At 41.3% G+C, this 25,962-nt stretch overlaps 1 protein-coding gene and 2 long non-coding RNA genes across 4 annotated transcripts in view; 1 reads left to right on the top strand and 2 right to left on the bottom strand.

Moving 5' to 3' along the window:
* The window catches only part of frem1b (Fras1 related extracellular matrix 1b), a 169,366-nt gene that overhangs the window by 6,385 nt on the left and 137,019 nt on the right, over positions 1 to 25,962 (top strand). The gene's annotated exons all lie outside the window — the stretch shown is intronic.
* Positions 5,613 to 7,087, bottom strand: LOC121652978. The gene is made up of 4 exons (XR_006012720.1): positions 6,952 to 7,087; positions 6,597 to 6,691; positions 6,299 to 6,421; positions 5,613 to 5,688 (listed from the first exon to the last, which is right to left on the bottom strand). It is a non-coding gene; the product is annotated as an uncharacterized LOC121652978 (long non-coding RNA).
* On the bottom strand, positions 10,415 to 13,175 carry LOC121652979. Its single transcript, XR_006012721.1, has 3 exons — positions 13,088 to 13,175; positions 10,869 to 11,064; positions 10,415 to 10,595 (listed from the first exon to the last, which is right to left on the bottom strand). It is a non-coding gene; the product is annotated as an uncharacterized LOC121652979 (long non-coding RNA).

The raw sequence follows: 25,962 nt of genomic DNA, 5'->3' as shown, positions 1-25,962 counted from the left end.
GATCAGATTACGTTGGAAAAACCAGGTCTTGAATCTTACTCAAATTAATGGGAGCACCACACACCCCTCCTCCAAATGCCCAGAGAAATCATCTTTACTTGATTTGTATTTAACTAATACCCCATAAGTACACAGAGACAAATGGGTTAGGGGTTAGTTGTGTAATTGCTGCAATAAAAAATAACAAAATACCCAAGAGTAAGCCTCGTTTTATTATAAACAGGATAGAATATCTTTACTGCCACTGTAACAAGCACAAGATTTAAAATTGCCGCCCAGTCAGATACTTAAAATATAAATCTAGTGTGAAACGACAAATAAAAGCAACATAAAAGCAGCACCATCACACAGGCCTACATCCTGTTATTGCACTCATCCCTTAGAAAACGTGCTGCATGTTATAAGAGTTGGTTAGTATTGAGTGTGATGGCTGCAGATTTTAATCTGTTTGTCCTGGTTTTTATTGTCCTGTAATGGCTGCCTTTTTAAGGCTACAGGAACTGTATAGTTCTTCTAGTGTTTGGAAGGCAGCCGACAATCCTCTGAGCCGTTCTGATGGCCGTCTGCAGCTCTTTCCTCTCAGCTGCTGAACCAGACAGATCCATGAAGATGCTCTCAGTGGAGCACCGGTAGAGGAACACCAGCAGCCTGTTAAATGTTCTTCCTTAACACCCTCAGGAAGTCTCTGCTCGGCCTTTTTCAGGAGCTCAGAGAGCTTCAAGTTTCTCCTCAATGTGAACCCCCAGGAAGTGGAAGTTCTCCACCCTCTCCACGTAGTCTCCACTGATGTTCAGTGGCATTTTATCCTCTCTTCCTCCGGAAGTCAATAATGGCCTCCTTGGTTTTGGAGGTGTGGAGCAGCAAGGCAAGGCAAATTTATTTGTATAGCACATTTCATGTACAAGACAGTTCAAAGTGCTTCACATAAAACATTCCAGCAGGGAGCAGAAAGCAATACAAGAGCATTAAAAACACAAAGATTAAAAGAAATAAAATTAATGAAATAAAAACAGAGGGAAGATGCTAAAATAAAATAGATCAAATGCAAGAAATAAAATTCCAGTGTGGAGAAAGACAGGATTAAAACATGATTCCAGCTTAAAGAACCAGATGTAGATTTTAACTCTTAATAAAAACTAGTCCATGCAGCAGAGAACAGGTGGGTCTTTAACCTGGATCTAAATAAACTGAGTGTTTCAGCTGATCTGAGGCTTTCTGGGAGTTTGTTCCAGACATGTGGAGCATAGGAGCTGAATGCAGCTTCTCCATGTCTGGTTCTGACTCTGGAACTGATAAGAACCTGGAGCCAGATGACCTGAGGGTTCTGGTAGGTTTATACTGGGTCAAGAGGTCTCTGATGTATGTTGGTCCTAAACCATTCAGATGTTTATAGACCAGCAGCAGAACTTTAAAGTCTATCCTCTGACGGACCGGCAGCCAGTGTAAAGACCTCAGAGCTGGACTGATGTGGTCCACTTTCTTGGTCTTAGTGAGGACTGGAGCAGCAGAGTTCTGGATCAGCTGCAGGTGTCTGACTGATGTTTTAGGTAGAGCCTGTAAAAACACTGTTACAATAATCAAGCCGACTAAAGATGGAAGCTGGACTAGTTTTTCCAGGTCCTGCTGAGACATCACATCTTTTACCCTTGATATGTTCTTAAGCTGATCCTAGGCTGGCTTTGTGGTTCTCTTCATATGTTTTTCAAAGTTAAGGACTGAGTCCATCAATACACCCAGATTTCTGGCCTGGTTGGTGGTTTTTAGGTGTATGGGCTGAAGCTCTGTGGTGACCTTTAATCGTTTCTCTTTGGCGGCGCACTTCCTTGTTACTGTAGATGTTCAATAGTTCCAAACACCAGATCAGACTGTGGTCATCACCAATGCATTTCATAGTTTCCAGAGGGAAGTCGATGCAATATCAGCATTATGTTTATTTAGTTTTCACCCTCAATAATCCGATCGCTTTTACCTCTGTATTATATTTGTTTTCTAAACTGTTATTTAGAATCTGCCAGGTGCTCCCATAGGATATTCTGTTTACTTTCAGGTTAAACTGTCGTGTTTGTAAATGTTTCCGTACCTTTGGGACAATAAACTTGCACCAAGCTATTAAAAAACAAATAAATAAAAATGAATACAGCCAAGTCCCATGCTGTCATCGAATTGGAACTGAAAATCCTGGTCAATAAGATTAATCAGAAGGTTATCGCCCCCGACTGACAAATACGCCCGCTGAACGGAGAGCGCGAGCAACTTATACAAATGTGCAACTAATACAATTCAACATTCTGCATAGAACTCATTATTTCCTGCAAACCCCGCACTGTGTCTACTAGGTGACTTGGGTGACATTAATATGGCAATTAACTCTGCACACATGATACGTACAGCATTATGCATCGCAAAGAAAACTATCCTTGTGAACTGGAAAACCAAAAATAATCTGTGTATTCAGCAGTTTAGGAATCTCTTAGTTGACCACATCAGTAGTGAGACAATGTCTGCCTCCTCAAAGAACCATTTAGCCGAATCTTTAGCACTGTGACCTCCTTGCTTTGGGGGTTGGAAAATGGTCAGGAGCGACTGGTGGTTGTGGGTTCTTTGTGGTTTCCCATGGTGCGGGACCGAGCTGCTCTGTGGTGGGGGTGGCTCTGGGTCCGGCCCTGTCGGAGGCTGTGGGATTCGGTGGTTGGGGTCGCCTCCGGGTTGGGGGGTGAGGCCACTGGTGGTGCCTGGGTTGGTGGGCGTTGGTCCTAGGCCGGGTGGCTGGGTTATTCTGGGGCAGGCTGGGCAGGATTCTGGGCTCTGGTGCCCGGGGGTGGTCTCCCCCTCCCTCCGAGGTGGTGGGGTCCGTATGTGCCGGGGGTCTGGGCCTGCCCGGATGTGCTGCCATAGTGTGGGTTGGTGCATGCCTTTGTGTCTGGTTGCTGCCCTGGGACCAAGGGTATGGCCCGGGGGCAGGAGGGGTGTAGGGGTTTGAAGAGGGGCTGAGTGGGATTCAGGGGATTATAGGGGGAGGTGCTGGGGTGTGAGACAGGGATGTTTGTATGTTGTGTGTGTGTCTATGCTTTGGATGATGTTTGTGTGTGTGTGGGAGTATGTTTGTGTGTGTACGTATACATGTGCTAGGATGATTGGGAGTGTGTAAGATCATAGGTGAGTAAGGTGGGGTGGGGAGGGATGACATGACCCTGTGGCCTGGGTGGGCCTGGGGGCGATGCACCGTGGATCTGGGCTCTCCCGCTATTCTCCTTCCGCTCCTCTCCTTCCCCCTGGGTGTGTGGTGGTTGGGTGTCTTCTGGGGTCGGTGGCGGCTCGCTGGCTGCAGTCGCTGCGTGGCCTGGTCGTGGGGGGCAGCTGCCTCTGGCCTGTCTTGCCCTGGGGGGCCTCCTGGGGACGGGGGTGCCTAGTGCTGCTAGCAGCTCACCATCTGAAGGGAGGTTCTCTTCCCTTCAGACTTACATCTCCGGACCCCTCTTCTTTCCCGCTCTCTCTATCGCTCTTACATACATACACAGACACTCACACACACACACGTAGGCATTTGGGAGGAGTGCACGTCATGCGGGGTGTAGCCGGGGGTCCACCCAAGTGGCTTTCTTAGCTGCATCCTGTGGCAATTCGCCTCTCAGTGTAAATTACACTTAGACATCAAAACACTAACACAACACACAAACAACTTCTGGGGGGGCATGTCATGTGGTGCATGGAGGGCGGAACTACTAATATGACCTTGCTCCCAGCACAATATGGTCACTGCCCCCCAGTTTTACTTGCAAAAAACACACTCACCACAAACAGTCATGAGCGGGGAGGAGGACAATGGGGACACCTCTTCTTTCCTGGGGCGCCGCCGAGGTGGGCAAGGGGAGGTGGTTACTCTGGGGGCCAGAAACCAGGGCGGCTGCGCTAATGAAGGGCTGCAGATCTTGGGGGATGCCCGGTCGGCCGCATCTGGGTGGGAGGTGATAGGGGGTGGCTGGGGATTGTGGTGGGGGCTGGATCTGGGGCTCGCCATTCTCTGGTCTGCCGGGGTCGTCTCCCACAGGGCATGGCGGGAGGGAGGGGGGTGGGGGAGTGAGATTGGAAGGGTTGTATGCTGTGTGAGTGTTTATACTGTGTGGGTATCAGAGACAGCGAGCAGAGTTTTCCGCTGAGTGCGTACTGGTGAGAGGGGGACTTCCACATTCACCTCGAGCTGTTGAATCTTTGATTCTATTCTATTCTATTCTATTCTATTCTATTCTACAGTCATTTAGCAGACGCTTTTATCCAAAGCGACCTACATTTGAGAGGAAGAACAACACAAGCAAGAATTCAAACAAGATGGGACGTCATCATTAAGTTGTAGTCAGACTGCTGTGAGTCCATTTGGACCAGGTGCTGTCATGTGAGGCAGTGCATATAATTTTTTTTTTTTATTTTTTTTTTTTAGTTTTTGTAAGTCATTTTCTTTAAATACAAACATCACAATTTCATTAATCAATATCAACTTGGGTATAAGTGCAGCAGCTTCTTCAGTACTTGGTTGAGCCAAAGAGCTGGACAAATCTTTCTACCTCATTCTGAGTAGAAGAGTTAAGCTAAGTGTGGAAAAGCTCCTTAAACAACTGAGTCTTTAGCTTGCTTTTAAAAGTGGATAAGGACTCTGCGGATCGGACGGAGGTTGGTAGATGGTTCCACCACCGGGAAACAACAGAGAAGAGTCTAGCTACTGATGTGGCGCCACCTTGTGGTGGGAGCACTAAGCGTCTTTCACTGGCAGAGCGTAACTGTGGAGAGGGAGTGTAGCTCTGGAATAAGGAGTGGAGGTAGACCAGAGCCATTTGGGTTATTGTTTTGTAAGCCAGAAGCAGAGCTTTGAATCTGATGCGCTGCAACTGGAAGCCAGTGGAGAGCAATTAGCAGCGGAGTGACATGAGCTCTTTTGGGCTGGTTGAAGACCAGACGTGCTGCTGCATTCTGGATCATCTGCAGAGGTTTAACTGAGCATGCAGGCAGGCCAGCCAGTAAGGAGTTGCAGTAGTCAATGGGTTGTGTGTTCAGTGAGGTAGGGTCTCCCACCCAGCAAAATTTGGTTGAAAAGACGTTGAAAAGACATCATCTCCATACGTTGAAACAACGTTTAGATTTGGTTGAAAAGTGAAAGGTGAAAAGACGTCATTTTCAGGTCGTTGAAAAGACGTCTTCGTGAAGGCGTCTTTTTGCTGTCTAAATTTAGTTGAAAAGTGGTTATTTTAAAGTTTTTGAAAAGACGTTGAAAAGACATCATCTCCATACGTTGAAACAACGTTTAGATTTGGTTGAAAAGTGAAAGGTGAAAAGATGTCATTTTCACCTCGTTGAAGAGACGTCTTTATGAAAACGTCCCTCTGCTGTCTAAATTTGGTTAAAAATTAAAAATAATTTCAACCATGATTTAATGATTATATATATATTCATTAGGCCTATTATATATTCATAATAAATGAGGATATAATAAAATATATAGCCTAATCATGAATTCATGACTGAATCTTTACCCTAAAAAATTAAGACAATTCACAAAAAAGTACCAATAAAACATTTATTGTTCTGACATGGACTGAACTTCTTTCATATATTTGCAAAATCTGCCACAAAACACAACAAAACTGATGTGGACTGATGAACTCGGTAACAATCCCTTTTTCCCTCCTCAGTGTTGCACTACAAATAGGCAAGTTATGTTTAGTTCATCACATTTGGACATGAACTGCACTCATTGTGTATTTAAAATCTGAGCTATCTTTTCTAAACAGCATTTGCATCACTTATTTACACACCCAGTGCAACAGTATCATTCATTTGGAGTTGTGTTTGTCACCCGACAAATGTCCATACAATACTAGAAAAATTTCTCATAGAAATTTTGGTGTGCTTGGTCATTGATGTACATCCCAATACTACCCATAGGCCTACTAATTAATAGCAGTGGGTCACTGAGGCCAATCAGTCACCTTTGTTCCTTTCTGCCTAGTGACTGCTGAGTCACTGGGTGCAAGTGATTGCTGGGCCCAGAGATAAACATGCAGCACCCGGTCACCAGCTTTGTTAATTTGAAGCAGATACCTCTCAAAATTCCTAGCTTAAAGACCATAACTGTTACTTTGGAGGGAAGAATAAAAATATTTTGGGAATTACAATTGGTGTGCAATTGTGCTTTGCATATCAGGCACACTAAAACACACAAGTGCATGACAATATCTATATACAAAAATCTGTCTAACATTTAGCTGACTTCCAGTTTTTTGGACTCCTTCACTTATTGTGGACACACCTGCTTTGTTTCTTTGAACATAGCCTCCGCCACCAGACCGCCCAGGAGCATGTTTGAAATGTTCTGCCATTCCATATTTAATTTCGTGGTCTGTGGCTTTGCTGTCCCACTTTTTGACAGCAGCTGCAATGACAAAGAAATGTAATCAACATTTGTTTATTCCTAATTACACAATACAATCAAATGAACAAAAAAAAAATGTATACACATATTTACATCAACGATGCTGAATTTCAAATGTATTGATAGAAAAATCTTTTTGCAAAAAATTTGAAGTTGTGGAACTCCTAATATGTACCGGTTATAATGGTGTAAAGGGCTGTCGGTTGGAATGCCCTTTTGGAACCATGGCCTTTCATGTTGAATTGGGACATGAGGGAGTTTGTCATCATCCTGAAAAATTTCCACATTAGGTTTTTACACTTAATCGGGCAAATTATTGTGTTGTTTAAGAGCTGGGGAAAGACGAGAGGTGAGGTTTGGGGGATAGAGGGAAATGGAAAGAAGGAAATAGAGGGAGAAAGGGATTGTGTGCTGGGGGAGGGATTGAGGTGGAGAGCGGGAGGATGGAAGATGAAAATAAGAAAGAAGTGAGGGAAATAAAGATTGAAATGGGGAGTGAACGAGGCATAGAGGGAGGTACAGAGATTTACCTGTCCAAAATCTTTGTTGTGCAGTCCCTCGTGTTTTTACCTCCAACCCTACTTAACTGGGAAATCTATGTGAAAAGAGTGAATATTTTTAGTTTGTAACAGACACTTTATAGCCCTTGAATCCTATACTTTTAAAACTTAGCAGTATTCCAGCTAGCACAGGGGTGGGCAACCTTTTGGGGCACGAGATCTACTTTGTATGGCTGGTGATGGTAGATCTATGCTGAGTGAAAATCACCAACATTTTCAAATTCTCATTACAGCTTTCATAATAATATCCAAACATAGAATGGGTCCCTATTTCTATATTAATAAGAATGTGTAAATTCCTCCTATCTGGGGGGACAAGCATATATGCACTTTCCTTAATTAGACCCTCCTGTATAGGTCTTTTGTAAAAACTGAAAGTTGTGGCAACCTAGTTTTGAGATTTAAATCAGTAAGCTTGGCTTTGATTTCTTCAGTGACAAAAAGAGAGATATCTTTGTCTGGGTTTTCCAGCTGATCCAGAGATCTACCCAGACTTAATATTCTAGCTGGACTCATTAAATTGTTTTTAAATTTTCTATTAGTTTCTGAACTAGATGACATTGAGCTTTGGGTTGGATAAGTGATCTGAGTGATAAAATATCCTCATTAATTGCTTGGTGCTTCCCATAGTTGCTAATCCAGAATACTCCACCACTTCATTCAGTGACTGTTCCCAAAATTCTTGATTAAAATTTTCATTGAGTTAAAAGGTAAATTAGTCGCCAGGAACATCCCTAGTTATGATGAGATTAGAACTGTTCAATCTTACCATGTCCTGATGTTGAGTGTCGTGGGTTGGCATGTTTAGCACTTCCATGACTTGTTCGGCGATTGGAAGATGTGTGATGCTCCCTTCTAGAGCTCGACGGCCCTGTAACACCAACATGGCACATGTGGGACAGGAAGACAGGAAAATGCTTTCAACAATTAAGTACTGAACTAGGGAAAAGCCAGGCATGAAATAAATTTCCCTGATGTTTTCAAGGTCTGGAAATGACAATTTTCTAATTCCATGACTGTTCCAGGGCATGTAGGACTTTGTTTCTACCTACTTCCACCCACTTCCCAAAAAATTGCCAACGTTTTCAAAGTTTATTCTTACCATATCTTGAAGATGAACATCTGGGAGTTGAGCCCACTGCTGATTGAGAATGACAAGAGGAGCATCCTACATCACTTCCATGACTTGACTCGCGATCAGGGGAGTTGGAGCGCTCCCCCAAGCTTAACGGCCCTGTAACACATGTAACACTGTAACACATCGCATGTGTGGAACATGAAGACCGAAAAATGCTTTGATTAAGTACTGAACTGAGAAGAAAGTGCTGTGCATTAGATCAATTTCAATGACTTTTCCAGGCCTAGAAATACCTATTTTCTAATTCTATGATTTTTGTGACTGTAGGAACCCTGTAATAGTGTGTTTTGTTTCTACCACAAAACACATCATAAATGTCCTCTTTGAAAACTGGAAACTCACAGTAGTCAGCTAAACACTGAAATTGTCAACCCCCCCCCCCCCAATAAATGTTTGCCAACAACATTTTCCAAGTTGATTATCTTACCACTTCTGGGAAAGGAATGTCCAGGAGGTGAGCCCAGAGAAGTGGAGCGCCCTCCATCACTTCCATAACTTGAGCGTTGACTGGAGCAGTTGGAATGCTCCCTCCTAGAATTTGACTGCTCTGTAACACCGACATGGCACTTAATTTTACATGTGTCTACAAGCACGGCTGCAATCATCTTTGGCAGCAGTGGTCTAATTGTAACCATCCTGGCAGTCAGTATAAAAGCAATGGCTCCAATTGCAGGTTACATAAGAGACAAGAAGCCAAGACATTCACCACTAGTACATTTGCATGTGTGACAAAAGCCTAATGATTGCCATACAACACATCTTACCATGTCCAATGTCATGTTCACTTTCAGCGTCCTCTGAGGATGAATTTGGCAGCTGTCTACTCCAGGTCAACTCGTCATTATCCATGGTGGATTCTGTAATTACATTTCGAATGCAGTGTATGAAGCTTACATTTCACATCAATTCAAATGACCCGACTAACTTTGAATTCAAATCATATATAACTTTACTGTATATACAGTGTGATTATGTACACCAGGCCAAGGAGTTCAAGTTGACAAGATCAGATAATGATAACAGAATACAATGCTGTGATATTGTTGCACTAACTACAGAGAAATGGAAACGGACTTGCTTAATGCTCTCATCATTGTAGCTGTAAGCTGCGGATCCCTGCTAGTGCAATGTAAGCTGTGTGTTTTGCAACCTAAGCGTTGATTTATGCTTCAAGTCTGTTTTTTCAACAATGCATTCATAAATGTGAGCCTGGTCAATTTAAAAACAGGCACTAAATGGATATTTATCTACAATTTGTAACCTGTACAGAGTGCTGCTCTCTGGGCAGATGCAGAAGATTTCTGCTGTGTGAACTTAGAGACTCTCAGACTTCACCGGCCTCTTTGATTATCACCAGTAACAGACAAAATCTGTACTCATCTACACTCACAATGGTTATAGACAGGGGACTATTTGTCCTTTTTGACTATGTATGATTCCTGTTCCCTTTTCTCCTCTCAAACTTTATCAGAGCAAGGGGATTGAGGCAAAGTGTAGAATCTCCCCACATTACCCACAATTCCTTGCCCTTATACTGGACTGAAGTGAATAGTTCAAAGGTTAGGCGTTTTACGTTTCAAAATGCAAATATTGCTTTTTGTTTGGGTTTGTAATGCATCTGTTCAGATAATGCTGGTTTATGTTGGAAATAGTTTTTGTGCTGGTTTAGCTATAATTTACACAAGTGAAGAGATAAAAACATTTCTTGACTCTGCTGACAGATTCATTTTGTTACTGGTAGTTTCACTACTGCCCCCAGTTTGGAGGATGAAATGTTCAGATGGAGTAAGAATGTGGAATAAGTATGTATGAAGAAGGCAGTGAAGCTTAACCACCATAATCTAATAATGCACTTTGAAGACAATATCAATATAAAAATTATTATTAATAGCAGTATATTTTGACACACCTGATTCATACCAACAATTTTTTCCGTTTTTGCTGAACACTGCTCTATCGTGGTAGCCCACTTGACTTACCCATAGGAGTGTTTTGATCAATAGTAGCAGAAGCTTTGTTCTTCTGGATTTCAGGAGGCTTTGGATATGCGTGCAAATCTGTATTATCTAGATATGAAATAGTCAAAATAGTATTCACATCACAGATTATATCACTGTTTGCAATATCTTCTGATAAAATCATTATTTGGAAAAAAAAAAACTTAAAAAAAAAAAAAAATCAGAATTCCATAAGATTCAAGCAATGTAAATCCACTCACTTGTCTTTTTCACAGCCACTGAGACATCATCTTCTGATTGTCCGAAAATTGTTATTTAAATTAGCCTACTTTTTGCAAGTGAAACAATATATAACATATTTAAATAGAGAACATTTATACACTTACCATCAACAAAATCATCATATGTCCTCTTCTTAACGTGTCGCTTCCTGTTTTCTTCTGGCACAATGGTGGAACCTTCATGGTCAGTTTGGGCTGATGAAGTGTAGTTATAATCTTCACAATCTTTCTCATTGTCTACAAAAGACATGACCAACTGTCAATTCCTCACAGAATGTTTAGAACCTTTTCTCAAGCAAAGCAGCTCAACCATGACTCACTCCCCATAATTCTTTACAAGACAAAGATACACAACATACTCAAACCTACAACAAATTGACCGGATGTGCTTTCATTTCCCAAAAGGTCATCTGTAAAGATGCACCAAATGCCCAAACAACCTTTTACTCAGAATTCGCTTTTTTACAGCAGTAGTTTATTTATGCTTCATAAAAAATGAAAAGGACATACCTGATATTGTCTTTATTTTCACCAGTGGGAACGTTTTCCAGTCAACCTCTGGGTCCATCTTTTTTTTATGGGCTGAATGCACACTTTTCTTTGGCCATCGAACAACATTTTTTTCTTCCTGTATCCAGTTTTTTGGGATGACACCTTCAAACTGTTTGTCACCCTCAAGCCAAACAGCCTTTGCATAAACCATTGTCTGTAATGTATAAAGAACTGCAAGTGAATAAAAATTAAAAAAAAATATTTTAAAAAAGTGTTTTAGTGATTTACTCAATTTCATGCAACAAAGGGAAGATTGCATAGCCTCCATTGTGTGGTAGACAAACAGCTTTCCTTTTCAAGTCCTGGCTTTGTAGTAGCTGTGTTTTAGCCATGCCGTGGATACTGCGAACAAAAGCAATGTTCAGAAGTTTTGACTGGCAAGGCTTCTCAAAGAGGTTGGAGGTTCGACGATCTGGAATCACATTGCAAACTAATGTTCCATCAGTTCTTTTCTCTGTTACGAATGCAACACTGTCGTCCTTGAGCAGAAAGCAGCCGTCTCTTCCCTTAACCGACACAGACGGCAGTGGCCTTTGCTTCAGTTTCTTACTTTTTTGTGAACACGCTTTCTCTGCTATACGCTTTGCCACTTGCACCAATGGGTTATGACTGGTCTTCACAAGCTTTTTGATTGTTTGAAGATGGTTCTCAAAGGGGAAAGCAGATATATCATTTAATGAGCAATCAAAGTGTGCTACATCTTCGTGGAGGTGTTTGAGAGCATGTACATTGTAGACAGTGAATTTGTCTCCATACACCTCTGCGCTGTGGACCACAAAATGATTAAGGAGCTCAGCTGCATAAGGCAGAAATTGATTTCTTCTATCACGATCTGCTGTGAGAAGGATTGACATTCCAACTGTAAGGCAGAGGAAGTGGTGGTACAAATCTGGGTCCACAATTCCACGTAGCACCACAGGTCCAGTGTACAGCAAAAATTGTCGGAACTCGGTGGCTTTCCATCTGTCCAAGTCATGAAGGGATCTAGGCTTCCTGGCTACATCACTAACCATTGCATTCCTCAATCCAACAATTCTATTGGAGAGTTCAGCTCTCTGTCTTGGAGGAAGTCTACGAGGGTTAGCGGTCCGACATAAGTAATATAGGATGCGCCTCACTACTCCAAGGCAAACTAGGTGCATATAATCGAGCACAAATGAGCTGATACATGGGACACCTGCTCTGATCAGAGGCGTCTCCCCATTCTGATGTTTTCCTTTGTAGGCCATCTGGCTGAACTTTTCATCCGTCCTTTTTGTGAATGCATCCTTACTGTTGAACACTACTTTCCCCGACCATTCACCTTCCTCTTCACACCTTTCACAGCTCGAGTATCCAGCGTGGTAGATAATTTTTTTTAGGAAAGCCCTTGCTGGAGCATCACATATAAAGGCTTTTATATGCACTTGTATAACTCTTCCATTGTGCTGTACTCCATTTTCCTTAAGCCTCATAATCTCTTCTACCAAGTCTTTGACGTAGTCTTCCAGTGGTTGTGGTTTTGCAATGCAACTGAACAGACAGACGACAAAAGGCTCAAATCCATCCACCTTTGCCAACATGGGCCAGAACTGAGCATCACTAGATCGGAACACTGGTACACCATCAACATTAATAAGGACATCGATGTCTTCTGTGGAAGCTGGGCATTGTAAAAGTATGCGGCATATTCCACTTTCTAGCCCATAATAAATGTACTCTCCATCACATCTTGCCTGGCACTGAACTACTTTTAGAGTGGAGAGAAGTGTCCGGGAGTCCTTGGGTAGATAATCATGCCCATATTTTCGAAGGATTTGGAGGAGGGCATTGACAGATTTGTGTGTTTGATTACTGGTCACTGCCCAATCTGCCAAGTCACTGCATAGATCCAATCCATTTTCATCCAAGTGTTCATTGGCTATTTCAGCTGGCTCTTCCATTTGTTCATCTTCTGAGTCAGAATATACACTCTGTCTTTCTTGATCCATGCCATCATCCACTGACTGGATATCTTCCTCACCCAGAATGTCTTCAACATCTGAAACCTGATCCATGAACTCATCTTCACTCTCATTCTCAGCTAATTTGTTGACTATGGTATTGACCTTCCTCCATTTTTTAAGATAATTTGAGGCCATCTTTTGACAATGATGCAGGGGTTTTCACGTAGAGCTTGTAATTCAAAGAAGATTCACCTTAATTGTTTGTTTGTCCTGCTCCAGGCTCTGATCAGCCTCACCGTCTCACCGTCTGACAGCCTCAGAGCCTCACTCTCCACCTGCTTCCCTCGAGGAATCAAAAACCTGTAACAGCCAGGAGACCATGAGTCGTGGGAGTTTTGGGCAGTAATGACATTAAGTATCAAATACAGTGAGACAATGAAATTTTAATTGTACCCAAGCACACCACAATGGGCATCGGGTTTGGGAAGTTAGAATAAGTCACTATTTCAGTTATTCTTAATAAGACGTTAACTTAATCCAAAGTTATAGATATGATTTGAGTTCAAGAGTACTTTGACAATACACTGACACAAAATCAAACATTTTGTGTTTACGGTTTGAGCCGGGAAATGGCTCTGTGCACAGTAGTTATGGTTCAGATAAGGTAGTAGACTACCATGGTGGCGCTGGAACCACACTGTTTTGATCCGGACTTGTTCAACAGCGGGTTGACACACACCGAACTTTCATGCATATTGCAGCAAATGGGCATCCTGCAATGCCCAGAAATGAGCCTCAGGAGATTATGTGCTCAGATCTGAGGAGAAAAGGCCATATCTCAGACTCACTCTGCAGCGCTCAGATGTTGCACATCGGAAAATAGGAGTTAACCTTTTCTGCCACAAGAGGGAGATACCCTTTAGTGAGCGCTTCTGCCAGCAGTAAACACTGACACTGATTCATTGCCATGTGTTTGTTTTACAGAATCTAGCAAATAAACAACATCACACCGAGTCTTCATTCACGTGTGCAGCATATAGTACAAATTATAACAACTCATATGTAGTTACATTTCATGAAGATATGGCTAATGGGGCTGACTGGCCTCTCCTCCTGATTGATCGATCCTGGCGTTTATCAAGCTTACGTTTAATGCTCTTGACTAAATTTCTGGGTCACGTAAACCCAACCAGTTATTTCCAATCAAGTCCTGTGGTCCAATTTTTCAATTTGCATTTGTGATCTGAGCATAATATTGAAATATACACAGGAAATTTTTTTGTTTGTTATGTCAAAAACCAAATAAAATAGATCACTAATCCGTGTATCATTCGTTCAATTCTAAAACGAAATTCAAAATATAAATAAATCAGCTTGTTTTTTCATAATTCGTTTATAAATCTAAAACAAAAAAACAAAAGAAGGCTGTTTTTACACTTGATTTGATGTTAAGATTGCTAGAGGTTAAAATAGGACAGAACTTGACTTTAAAATTTAATTTGTCGGCTTTCTGTAACCCGGAAGTTGCTGATTCTCTTTCTGCAATACTGCATCTTGTCTTTAAAGCCGTTTCGCTCAGTTTCTGATTCTGATTCTGATTCTGATTCTGATTTCTTCAGGTGTTTCTGGTCTGCATCTGTCTCAGCAGCACTAAGTCCACATAACACGTACATTCACCTAGTATTATGTTCATGTTAACAGAGGAAGCATGTTGTGTACTGCAGCAGATTAATTAGACCTACAAGTGCAGACAATGGGCTTCAAAAAGTATTAATTGCCATTTTAATATTTATTTTGTAAAAATTGTTTAAAAAATTAAGCTTTATTCAAATCAGTAGAAATTAATATGGCTTTGTGATATTTTGTAAACATTAAATGCTCATTTTTTTTCTTACTGCACATTGCTATTCTTTATGAATGAAAAAAAGCAGTCAGATAATAATGAACTACCTGTTTATATTTAATTATTTTATAAATCCATCTGCATGTCCTGATATTAACAATTCATTGCTGAACTTTATTGTTCCATTTCTAGAAAATCCAGAATCCACTATACTGTGATTTTTTTGTTATCAGAAATGGTTCAGCAGCCATTTTTGTAATAAAGCAGGGACTTTATCCCTTCGGTCTGCAAGTTAAGATCTTTTTCATATTCTACTTTATGATCAGAAAAAAACACGTCTGCTTAGTTTTAAGGTTTTCTTGAGTAAATATTTCTAATTCTTTCTGAGAGACTGTTTATCTGCAGTTGTTACAGCAAGCTAGGTCACGCGAAACACAGGCAAGCAGCATCAGAATTAGCTACTTATTGTTTTATGCTGCATCCATGCAGAATCGTCCATGACCGCATGTATCTAAAAAACGTTTTAATTAAACACCGCTAAAAATTACACCATTTATTATGAGGTTATATAAATCATTTAGAAGTTACAGCCAAACTGAAGCACTTCAGAAGCTGTGCGCACTGTGGAACCAGCGATCCCATTAACTAGAGCTGCAGGTGTATGGCGGAGTAAAAATCTCCATCGTTGGCCAGATTCGTAATGTTTCTACGCATATAAAAGCAATATAGTTATCAGTCTACCCTCGCGCTTGGGGGGACTAAGAATGCATCTGCTGTGAAGGTGGAGAAGTGCTGATGGATTTATGACAAAAAATGAATAAATTAAAACAAATTTTTAAAAAGGAGCGAAATAAATTTGAAGGAGCAGCGGCTGGGATTTAAATTAATGTAGGGACTTTTATGATGAATAACATAAGCCTTTTTCAGACCAAAATGCGCGGGAGGAGCACACTTAAGCCAGTTCAAAACCGTTCGTAACCGACACACTGACAGTTAAGCACTTGCATTCTCATTAGCATTCATTCTTTAGCGCTAATGTTGGCAAGATAATCGGACCAAATTCAGTCAAACACACATTTTTGTATTACAAATTACCTTGATACTTACAAAGTCGCTCAGTCGCTTGCGTCTTGAACACAGAGAGCTCAAACACTATCCAACAATTTCCCGCTTCTTCTGCCTCTTCTTCTGTATCCATAAACTTGTGGAGTTATAACGCATAAAATGTGAGACTGCCGTACAGCCAATTATAATGCGTGACGTCATCTTTGCGCATCTCCGAGCAGATCTGATAGGCGGAGCACTGGTTTACACCCATGGATGTACACCATGGATTTATCCATGGTTTACACACCCATACCGGCATGAATTGTTTGTAGATTGCCGGTGTAAGCATAGAGATACAGCTATGTCTATTGGTGTAAGACTTGTTTTATGTTTTTTTTTCACTGAAATTTATTTCCCAAACAAATTTTACAACTAATAGGAATCATACACTCCAAAGGAGTCCACGCAGCAGTGCACTCAACTTAATAATAACAATTAAATTAAATGGAAAAATAAATTAAAATAACTTGCCATGGGTTAGTGAAAATATAAAGTGAGACAGTTCCATTTTACAATTTTTTTAAGGAAAAAGACATTTTTCAAATAATTTTTAAAGGCAATAAAATCCGGGGTAAATTTAAAAAAGAAATCGACATTTGTGTATATAAAATTTCTAATTATCACTATTATTACACATAATTTCTAAATCTTCACCTGAAGAACCAAATTTAATGAAATTGTATTCAAATATGGGTATAACATTTTTTATGATCAGCCAAATTCCGTCCCAAAACCTCCTCACAACAGTACGTCTGGAGAAAAGATGTTCAATATCTTTTTGACAATATGTGTACATATCCTCCGGATTATATCTCATTCTTAAAAATTCTTTAAACATCATTGCTTTGATATTAATTTATTTCATTGTAAGTAATAAAGGATCCTGACTTTGACAGTATCAGTCTATGAGAAAACATTTATTTTAACAGGATAGGAAAACATTCTTTTGTTGATAATAATCTTAAAATTCTATGTCCAAAAAATTGTAGCTGTTAATATGGGCATGGGCGAGAGTGGAGTGAATTGAGTTATGTTTTACTTGTGCTGTCCTAAGCAAGGTAAAGTGATACAGAAATAAAAGAAAAATGTCTACCTTAATTTGAGAATGTTTCCTGTCAGGAGAAATACTAAGAATGTATCCATGACTAAATGGATTGAAAATCTGACTTCTTAAAAAAAAAACTGTGGTATTGTGGCTCAACTTGCCCCAGATTAGTGGGTAAATTGAGCTGCCTGGGGGTAAATTTACTTTTTCCATTTTAAACCTGAACATCATTTGAAATGATCCTGCAGGAAACTTAGTAAGTCTAATACAAGTGTAATGTTAAAAATATTTGAATGCAAATGATAAAACGATTGAATATCAGTGTGACAACTGTAACTCTGATCTACAATCTAAAAAAACATTGTGCAGTTCACGATACCTGATACCACACAATAGGTGTATTCTTTCCAAGGTAGAGAATGTAGGCTACAGAATTTGAGGGGAGTAAAATAGCGTTGCAAATGACAAAAACAAAAACAATTTTGTAACTTGACTCAAATGATGAGGCTTAGTTTTTGATTCCAACTCCACACTCCACCCCTCAAGGTTGTAGGGAAATATGGAGTTATTGTTCCCTCCCTGCACCATTTTGAGGTTGAGGTAACTTCTTCAGCACCTTGTAGGAAAAATACCACATCATCTTCCTTAACAGCAAAAGTGGGTTTCTCTGATTTTTCTGAGAAATTTTTCACTTACTTTGTCACCCTCAAGTTTCTCAACCAAGCTAATGTAACTCGCAAGCAGCTGTTTGGTTGCAAAGTAAACTATAAGTCAACAACTAACAGCTCTATGCTTTCTGGTTTGTTAGTTATGGAGTTTGAAGTGAGTGGATCATCTGCAGTAGATGATTGCAGTTGGAGACTGTAGTCCAGGCCTGGGCCCGTCTGACACCATGGATGGTGCAAACTCTGCATCAGGGAAAATATCTGTGTTGTATGAGGAGATCCCTGTGGACCTGAATACAGATGGGATATTCTGTTGGATCATTGCTGACATGAAAGCCTAATTCAAACATCCGGTGATCTGGTATATGATGGCTGCTTAGATCTGCTCCGCCCATTAAGAGTTTTGTTGAAATAGGTCTTGAATGGACCATACATATTCAGTGGGATTTGTGAGGCAAACGAGAGCCTGCTCTTTGCTATATCTACTGCCTGGATTGAGATGTAAACCTCATGGTTATTAATGTGAAAAAAACTGGTAATCTAAAACAGTTTTTTGAAAAGAACATGCTTCTCTTAGGGATGACAAAATGGAGGGTGCTTGCAGAATTTATGGTCACATGACAACATATTTGTACCATTGTGTACCATTGTGGACCAATTTATCCACTGGCTCATCTTACATTTTGTCCAAATCAGAAGTATGGCTGCTCAACTTTCAATGTCTATTTATGGGCTAGGCAAGGCAAGGCAAGGCAAGGCAGTTTATTTGTATAGCACATTTCATGTACAGGACAATTCAAAGTGCTTTACATAAAACAAAGACATTACAGATATTTAGAATAGTAAAAGGCATCAACACATAATCAACACATAATCACAATAAAATAATAAATTACATTAAAATGATTAAAAGCAAGATAAGTTAAAAAAAAAAAGTTACCGTGCAGATTTCATGCATAGGCGCATGAGAAAAGAAAAGTTTTTAACCTGGATTTAAAAATGTCTACATTTGGGGAAAGTTTAATCTCCACTGGCAGTTTGTTCCATTTGTTTGCAGCATAACAGCTAAATGCTGCTTCTCCATGTTTAGTCTGGACTCTGGCCTGGACTAGTTGACCAGAGTCTTTGGATCTAAGAGCTCTGCTAGGTTTATATTCTCTGAACATATCACAGATGTATTCTGGGCCTAAACCATTCTGGGATTTGTAAATGATCAGAAGGGTTTTAAAATCTATTCTGTGACTGACTGGAAGCCAGTGTAAAGATTTTAAAACTGGTGTGATGTGTTCAGATCTCTTAGTCCTGGTTAAAACTCTAGCAGCAGCGTTCTGGATGAGCTGCAGATGTTTAATGCTCTTTTTAGGAAGTCCTGTTAAAAGACCATTACAGTAATCCAGTCTACTGGAGATGAATGCATGGATGAGTTTCTCTTGGTCTTTCTGGGAGACTAAACTTTTAATTCTGTTGATGTTTCTGAGCTGGTAAAAAGCTGTCTTAGTGACAGCTTTGATATGGCTGCTGAAAGTCAGATCTGAGTCTATCAACACTCCCAGGTTACGAACTTGGTAGGTAATTTTAAGAGCCCGAGTCTCCAGGTGTTTGCCAATGCTGACCCTCTTCTCTTTGCTACCAAACAGAATAATCTCAGTTTTGTCTTCATTTAATTGTAGGAAATTCTCCCTCATCCAGGTGTTTATTTGCTCCAGACACTGACACAATAAGTCTATTGGACTGCAGTCATCTGGTGACAGAGACACATAAAGTTGTGTATCATCTGCATAACTTTGATAACTAATGCTATAGTTTTGTAATATTTTACCCAAAGGGAGCATATACAAGTTGAACAGAAGAGGTCCAAGGACTGACCCCTGGGGGACTCCACAAGTCATGGCCACTCGCTCGGATTCATAGCTGCCGATCGTAACAAAATAACTCCGGCCTTCTAAATAGGACCTGAACCAGTTAAGGACCGCTCCAGAAAGTCCAACCCAGTTTTCCAGCCTGTGCAACAGGATTCTGTGATCTACAGTATCAAACGCAGCACTGAGATCCAACAGAACCAGGACTGATACTTGACCAGAATCGGTATTCAACCTAATGTCATTTAACACTTTGACCAGAGCTGTTTCAGTGCTGTGATGAGGTCGGAAGCCGGACTGAAATTTATCAAGATTTCCACTTTCATTTAAAAAGTCATGAAGCTGGTGAAATACAACTTTTTCAATAATCTTGGAAATAAAAGAGAGGTTAGAGACAGGTCTATAGTTGTTCATTATAGAGGCGTCTAGAGTCCTTTTCTTTAGGAGTGGCTTAATAGCAGCTATCTTTAGTGACTTGGGAAAAATGCCTGATGCCAGCGAGCTGTTAACTATCAGTAGGAGATCACTTTCTACTGAGGTAAAAACTGTTTTTAAAAAGTCGGATGGTATCATGTCCAGAGTGCATGTTGTTGATTTCAAATGCCAAACTGTTTCTTGTAGGACTTTTAAATTCACCATTTTAAATTGTGACATGACATCAGAATTATTTCCGGGTTTTAGACACAGACTAATTTTCTTGTTTGACTGTGTGGAATTAATATTTTGCCTAATTGTTTTAATTTTTTGGCTAAAAAAGTTTGCAAATTGGTTGCATTTCTCAGTGGAAAGGAGCTCTGGGCTTATCTGTTTAGGAGGATTTGTAAGTTTTTCAATCATAGCAAACAGAGTGCGAGAATTGTTGACATTCCTGTTAATCATTTCAGATAAATGCAGCTCTCTGGCCTTGCACAACTCATTGTTATAGTTACGCAGGCTTTGTTTGTACAGCTCATAGTAAATTTGAAGTTTATTTTTCCGCCATTTCCGCTCAGTTTTTCTGCATTCTCTTTTTAGGCTGGTAACCACAGTGGTGTTTCTCCATGGTGTTTTCTGTTTGCTCAAGTTGCTCTTGATTCTTATCGGTGCAACAGCATCCATTACATTCAAGATTTTCAGATTGAAATTATCCAGGAGTCTATCAACTGACTCTGCACTGGTTGTTGGTAACATAGCTATGGCCTCCACAAACTTAGCACTTGTTCTTTCATTAATGTACCTCTTCCTAACGGAGAAGCAGGTTGGTTGAACATTCTGAGTGATCAGTAAATCAAACAAAATACAAAAATGGTCAGACAAGGCCAAGTCAGTGACAGCTACAGAAAAAATTTCCACACCCTTTGAAATAACCAGGTCCAGAATGTGACCTCGAATGTGGGTCGGTTCTTTTACATGTTGCCACAAACCAAACATGTCCAATATGGAACAAAATTCCTTGACATTACCATCCGTCATGTTATCTATGTGAATGTTAAAATCCCCAGTTAAGATGAAATGGTTAAAATCAGTAGAGATAACCGACAATAATTCAGAAAATTCATCAATAAAATTTACACAGTGTCCTGGACGTCTGTAGATGATTAGAAATAGGATTTTAGGAATGCCCCTTAAAATAAAACTAAGATATTCAAAAGAAGTAAAATCACCAAATGACATTTCGTTACACTGGAATGAATCTTTAAATAAGGCAGCTTCTCCTCCCCCTTTCCTCCCGTTTCGACATTTATTCATGAAACTAAAATGAGGGGGTGCTGTTTCATTAAGAACTGTAGCACTTGTGTCTTCTGTTAACCATGTTTCTGTCAGAAAAAGAAAATCTAAACTGTGAGAAATGATGAAGTCATTAACTAACAGTGACTTGTTGGACAGAGATCTAACATTTAGTACAGCTAGCTTTATGAAGTTTACACTGGTCTCTGTTGTATTCTGAGTTATACAAGGTACAGTTAACAGATTAGATCGATTCACCCCACAAGCTGACCGTGTTCGATTCCTTATTTTACTAACTAACACAGGAATCCTACTGGGTCCAGGCTTGATCTCAGAACAGCTGTCAGTAGTAGCAAAACTACAGCAAGGACCCTGAACGCATCATGGCATGTTATCTTTGTTGTGAATTCTGCTGCTCTGGGAACCTCCTCCCATGCCCTGCTCGGTCAGGACAGATGATCTAATAGGAGGATGAGGAGGGGGAGGGGGGGGAGCCCTGTATTTCTTGGTAGATGGTGGTCGCTGGGGTTCAGGCCTGGATAGAGACATCCTTTTAAGACCTTGGGTGATGTGGAGAAGAGGGTCTGGTGAGGGGGGAGAGCTGGCAGTTGATCGCTTCTCTGCTGTGTCCTTCGCTCTTATCTGTACACTCATGTTTGGGTTTGCCGTCCCAACAGCATGACGCAAGTGTGCACCAAGTAATCTGCATCCAGTTAGATTTGGATGCACACCATCAGGTCTGAATCGCTCCTTACAGTTCCAAAAGATATTGAAGTTATCAATGAACTTTATCCCATGGGTGATACATGCGTTTGATAACCATGTGTTCAGGCCAAGAAGCCTACTGAAAAGTTCAATTCCTTTACCCGCTGTAGGAATGGGTCCTGAAATGTAAACATGGTGTGCTCCCAACTGACACAGTCTCTCCAACAGCAGAGAAAAGTCTTTTTTCAGGATCTCAGAGCCAATTTTCCTCCTCAGAATATCAAAAGACCCTGTGTGGACAATAATCTTCATACCATCTGGATGTGAAGACAGAATGGTCGGCAACATCTCTGTCAGTTCCCTGACTGATGTATCAAAAAGTGTTAAATTTTCCGTCTTTGCCATCCTGACATGCTGTGTTATAGAGTCCCCAATCAGAATTGTGTCTATTTGTTTTTGTGTGGAGGTGCCGATAGCTTCTCTAGTCCTCCTGTTTGTGGGATTTTGGCCTCTCCTCCTGGTCTGGTTAGCCCTGGGCTGAGTTTTAGGGCTATTTCTTGAATTTTGATAAATCCTTGCATTACATTCATCATCATTCATTTTAATATGACTCAACACATCATATTTATTATGCAGTGAGACTTCAGGTGGTGGAGTGAGTGCTGGAGCTTTAAATTTCCTGCTGGATTTACCTCTGCGACGAACAACATCAGACCAGGTTCTGGCCGGGGTTGATGACTTTGGTCTGGCACCAACAGTGTTCCAGAAGGAGAGATCAGTCTGATGGTCCGGTTTGGGATTTTCCTCAGCTATTCCAATGTCATTTGAACACATCCAGGGAAGTGTATCAGCCAGGTCTGTAGCGGGAGGCTCCACATTCGACATGCCTTCGCGTATGAAGATGTGACTCAATCCATTTGACAACTCAGTAGCTTGTACAGAAGCTACTACAGAGTCAATAAATTCTTCATTCACACGAATGTCTTGCAGTGTTTCAATCCTCTTCTCCAGCTGTGTTATCCTCAAAGAAAGTTGCTCACACTCAGTGCAGCTTACTGATACTGCAGGGTTAGGAGACATCGTTCCACTAGTTCTCCGATGGAAATCAACTAAATTTATCAAAAAATATATTCGTTCCAGTGATTTATAAGTGACCAGGAGTCCTTGTTCCTAAATTTCTTGCCGGTAAAGATAAGAAAAAAGAAGAAAAAAAGAAGAAAAATGCAAGCAGAAAGGAGAGCAGAGCAGGAAGCGTCCGCACGGCAGCAAAGCAGGAAGCAGGTCTGGGCTAACCAAATCAGACGGACTAAAGTCAGCCCAAACTTCAATGTCTATTTATGGTCTGAATTTGGACCAAATCAGACGGACTAAACTCAGCCCAGATTTCAACGTCTATTTATGGTCTGAATTTGGACCAAATCAGACGGACTAAACTCAGCCCAAATTTCAATGTCTATTTATGGTCTGAATTTGGAATAAATCAGACGGACTAAACTCAGCCCAAATTTCAATGTCTATTTATGGTCTGAATTTGGACCAAATCAGACGGACTAAACTCAGGCCAAATTTCAACGTCTATTTATGGTCTGAATTTGGACCAAATCAGACGGACTAAACTCAGCCCAAATTTCAATGTCTATTTATGGTCTGAATTTGGAATAAATCAGACGGACTAAACTCAGCCCAGATTTCAACGTCTATTTATGGTCTAAATTTGAACCAAATCAGACTGACTAAACTCAGCCCAGATTTCAACGTCTATTTATGGTCTGAATTTGGACCAAATCAGACGGACTAAACTCAGCCCAAATTTCAATGTCTATTCATGGTCTGAATTTGGAATAAATCAGACGGACTAAACTCAGCCCAAATTTCAACGTCTATTTATGGTCTGAATTTGAACCAAATCAGACGGACTAAACTCAGCCCAAATTTCAACGTCTATTTATGGTCTGAATTTGAACCAAATCAGACGGACTAAACTAAGCCCAAATTTCAACGTCTATTTATGGTCTGAATTTGGACCAAATCAGACGGACTAAAGTCGGCCCAGATTTCAACGTCTATTTATGGTCTGACTTTGGACCAAATCAGACGGACTAAACTCAGCCCAAATTTCAATGTCTATTTATGGTCTAAATTTGGACCAAATCAGACGGACTAAACTCAGCCCCTTTTTCAACGTCTATTTATGGGCTAAATCATGGCCATGACGGACCAACCAGATTTAGCCCAAAAACCAACGTTGAAATGACGTCTAGTGTTGGGTGGGCTGATTCTCCTGATGTTGTAGAGAGCAAGTCGGCAAGATTGAGCAACCGAGGCAACATGGTCCTTAAAGGTCAGCTAGTTGTCTACCATGACACCAAGATTCCTGGTAGAAGACGTAGGCACAAGCATGATAGAGTAAAGCTGCACGCTTATCTGTGGCGGTAAGGAAGGATTGGCTGGAAAGACAATAAGCTCGGTCTTGGACAGATTTAGCTTAAGGTGGCGATCCTTCATCCATGCAGAGATATCAGCAACATGCTGATATTCACATTGAGACGGTTGTGTTGTCAGGTGGGAAAGAAAGGAAAAGCTGAGTGTCATCTGCATAGCAGTGGTAGGAGAAACCATGAGAGCTAATGATGCATGGAGTGAGGAGGTGTATAGTGGAGGGGTATTGTAGAGTCTGACAGCCGCAGGAAGGAAGGACCTGCAGTATCTCTCCTTCACACTGCGGTGAAGCAGCCTGTCCTTGAAGGAGCTGCTCAGTGTTGTTAGTCCTGCATGGGGTAGGACGTTTCCTCTATCAGAGACTAAAGCTTAGCCATCATTCTCCTCCACCAGATGGAGGGGGCGTCCCAGGACAGAGCTGGCCTTCTTAACCAGTTTGTTCAGTCTATGTCAGCAGTCAAGATGCTGCTGCCCCAGAAGACCACACCATCATAGATGGCTGATGCCACCACAGAGTCAAGAAAGGATCTCAGCAGTGTCCCCTGTACTCCAAAAGACCTGAGTCTCCTGAGCAGGTTCAGACTACTCTGTACCTTTTCATGTAATCGTGTCATCTGTCCAATCCTGTTTGTTGGTTACGTGAACCTGTGAGATGTCACCCTGTCCATGTCCATTTCCTGGATGTTCACTGGTGCCAGAGGACAGTGTTCACACCTGCGGAAATCCACCACCAGCTCTTTGGATTACCCTGCATTGATCTGGAGGCGGTTCTGCTGACACCAGCACACAGAATCCTGGATTCGTGAACCTGGTTTGATTTGGCTGCGAGTCCGTTGTAGTATTTTTGTTTTGGCCATGTACTCTTTTGCCCTTGTCGTGTGCATGTCCTGTTACTGTTGTGTTTCCTCTGGTTTGTCTTTAGTTCATGGAATTAAAACCTTTATTCCTCACCCATCTGCCCCTCGCCTGGTCAGCCTGGGTCTGGGTCCTTACCTCTGCTTCAGTCCATGACAGAATGAACTGGCCAGACCCAGCAAGCTACCAGCCTTATGAAACCATTAGCTCAAGCAAACTGGTGGGAATGCTGCTGGGGCTGAAATCCAGGGCAGAGCAGCACTCCAGTGAGACTGCCATTTTGGGGGACAAAACTGGCAAAACAGACAACGCCATTTTAGAACTGCTCCTCCTCCGCCTTGGGCATGCAGATTTCTGAAGACCTCTCCTGGACTGCAGCAGCAGCGGTGAAGGAAGCCCAGCAGCGACTCCATTTCCTGAGGGTGTTCAAGAGGAACAACCTGGAGGAGAGGCTGCTGGTGTCATTCTACAGAGTCACCATAGAGCATCCTGGCATCCTGCAGTCCAGAGTGAGACCGGCTGGTAGTTTCCAACCTGGGCTGGGTTGAGTGTGGGTTTCTTCAGCAGCGGGTAACCCGAGCTTGCTTGAAGGCAGAGGGAAAGACACCGGATTTAAGAGAGGAGGTGATAATATGGGTTACTGCAGGTTTGATTGTAGGTAAAATGCTCTGCAGGATGTCAGAGGGAACACGATCAAGAGGACAGGTCGTGGGTTTAGAGTTGACTAGAAGTTTAGAGACTTGGTCCTCATTTAGAGAGCAGAAGGAGCAGAGTGAGGCACCAGTAGCTGGTTTGGTAAGGCTGAGTTGGTCAGGCTCAGTGAATTGGTTACTGATGGTAGCAACCTTTTCAGTGAAGTAGGAAGCAAACTTTCCTGCAGTCAGCACAGTGGGAGGCTGAGC

Source organism: Melanotaenia boesemani, chromosome 14 (genome assembly GCF_017639745.1).
Source record: "Melanotaenia boesemani isolate fMelBoe1 chromosome 14, fMelBoe1.pri, whole genome shotgun sequence".
Classification (NCBI taxonomy): domain Eukaryota; kingdom Metazoa; phylum Chordata; class Actinopteri; order Atheriniformes; family Melanotaeniidae; genus Melanotaenia; species Melanotaenia boesemani.
The sequence above is the reverse complement of the archived record's forward strand: the minus strand, read 5'-3'. Positions and strand labels throughout refer to the sequence as shown.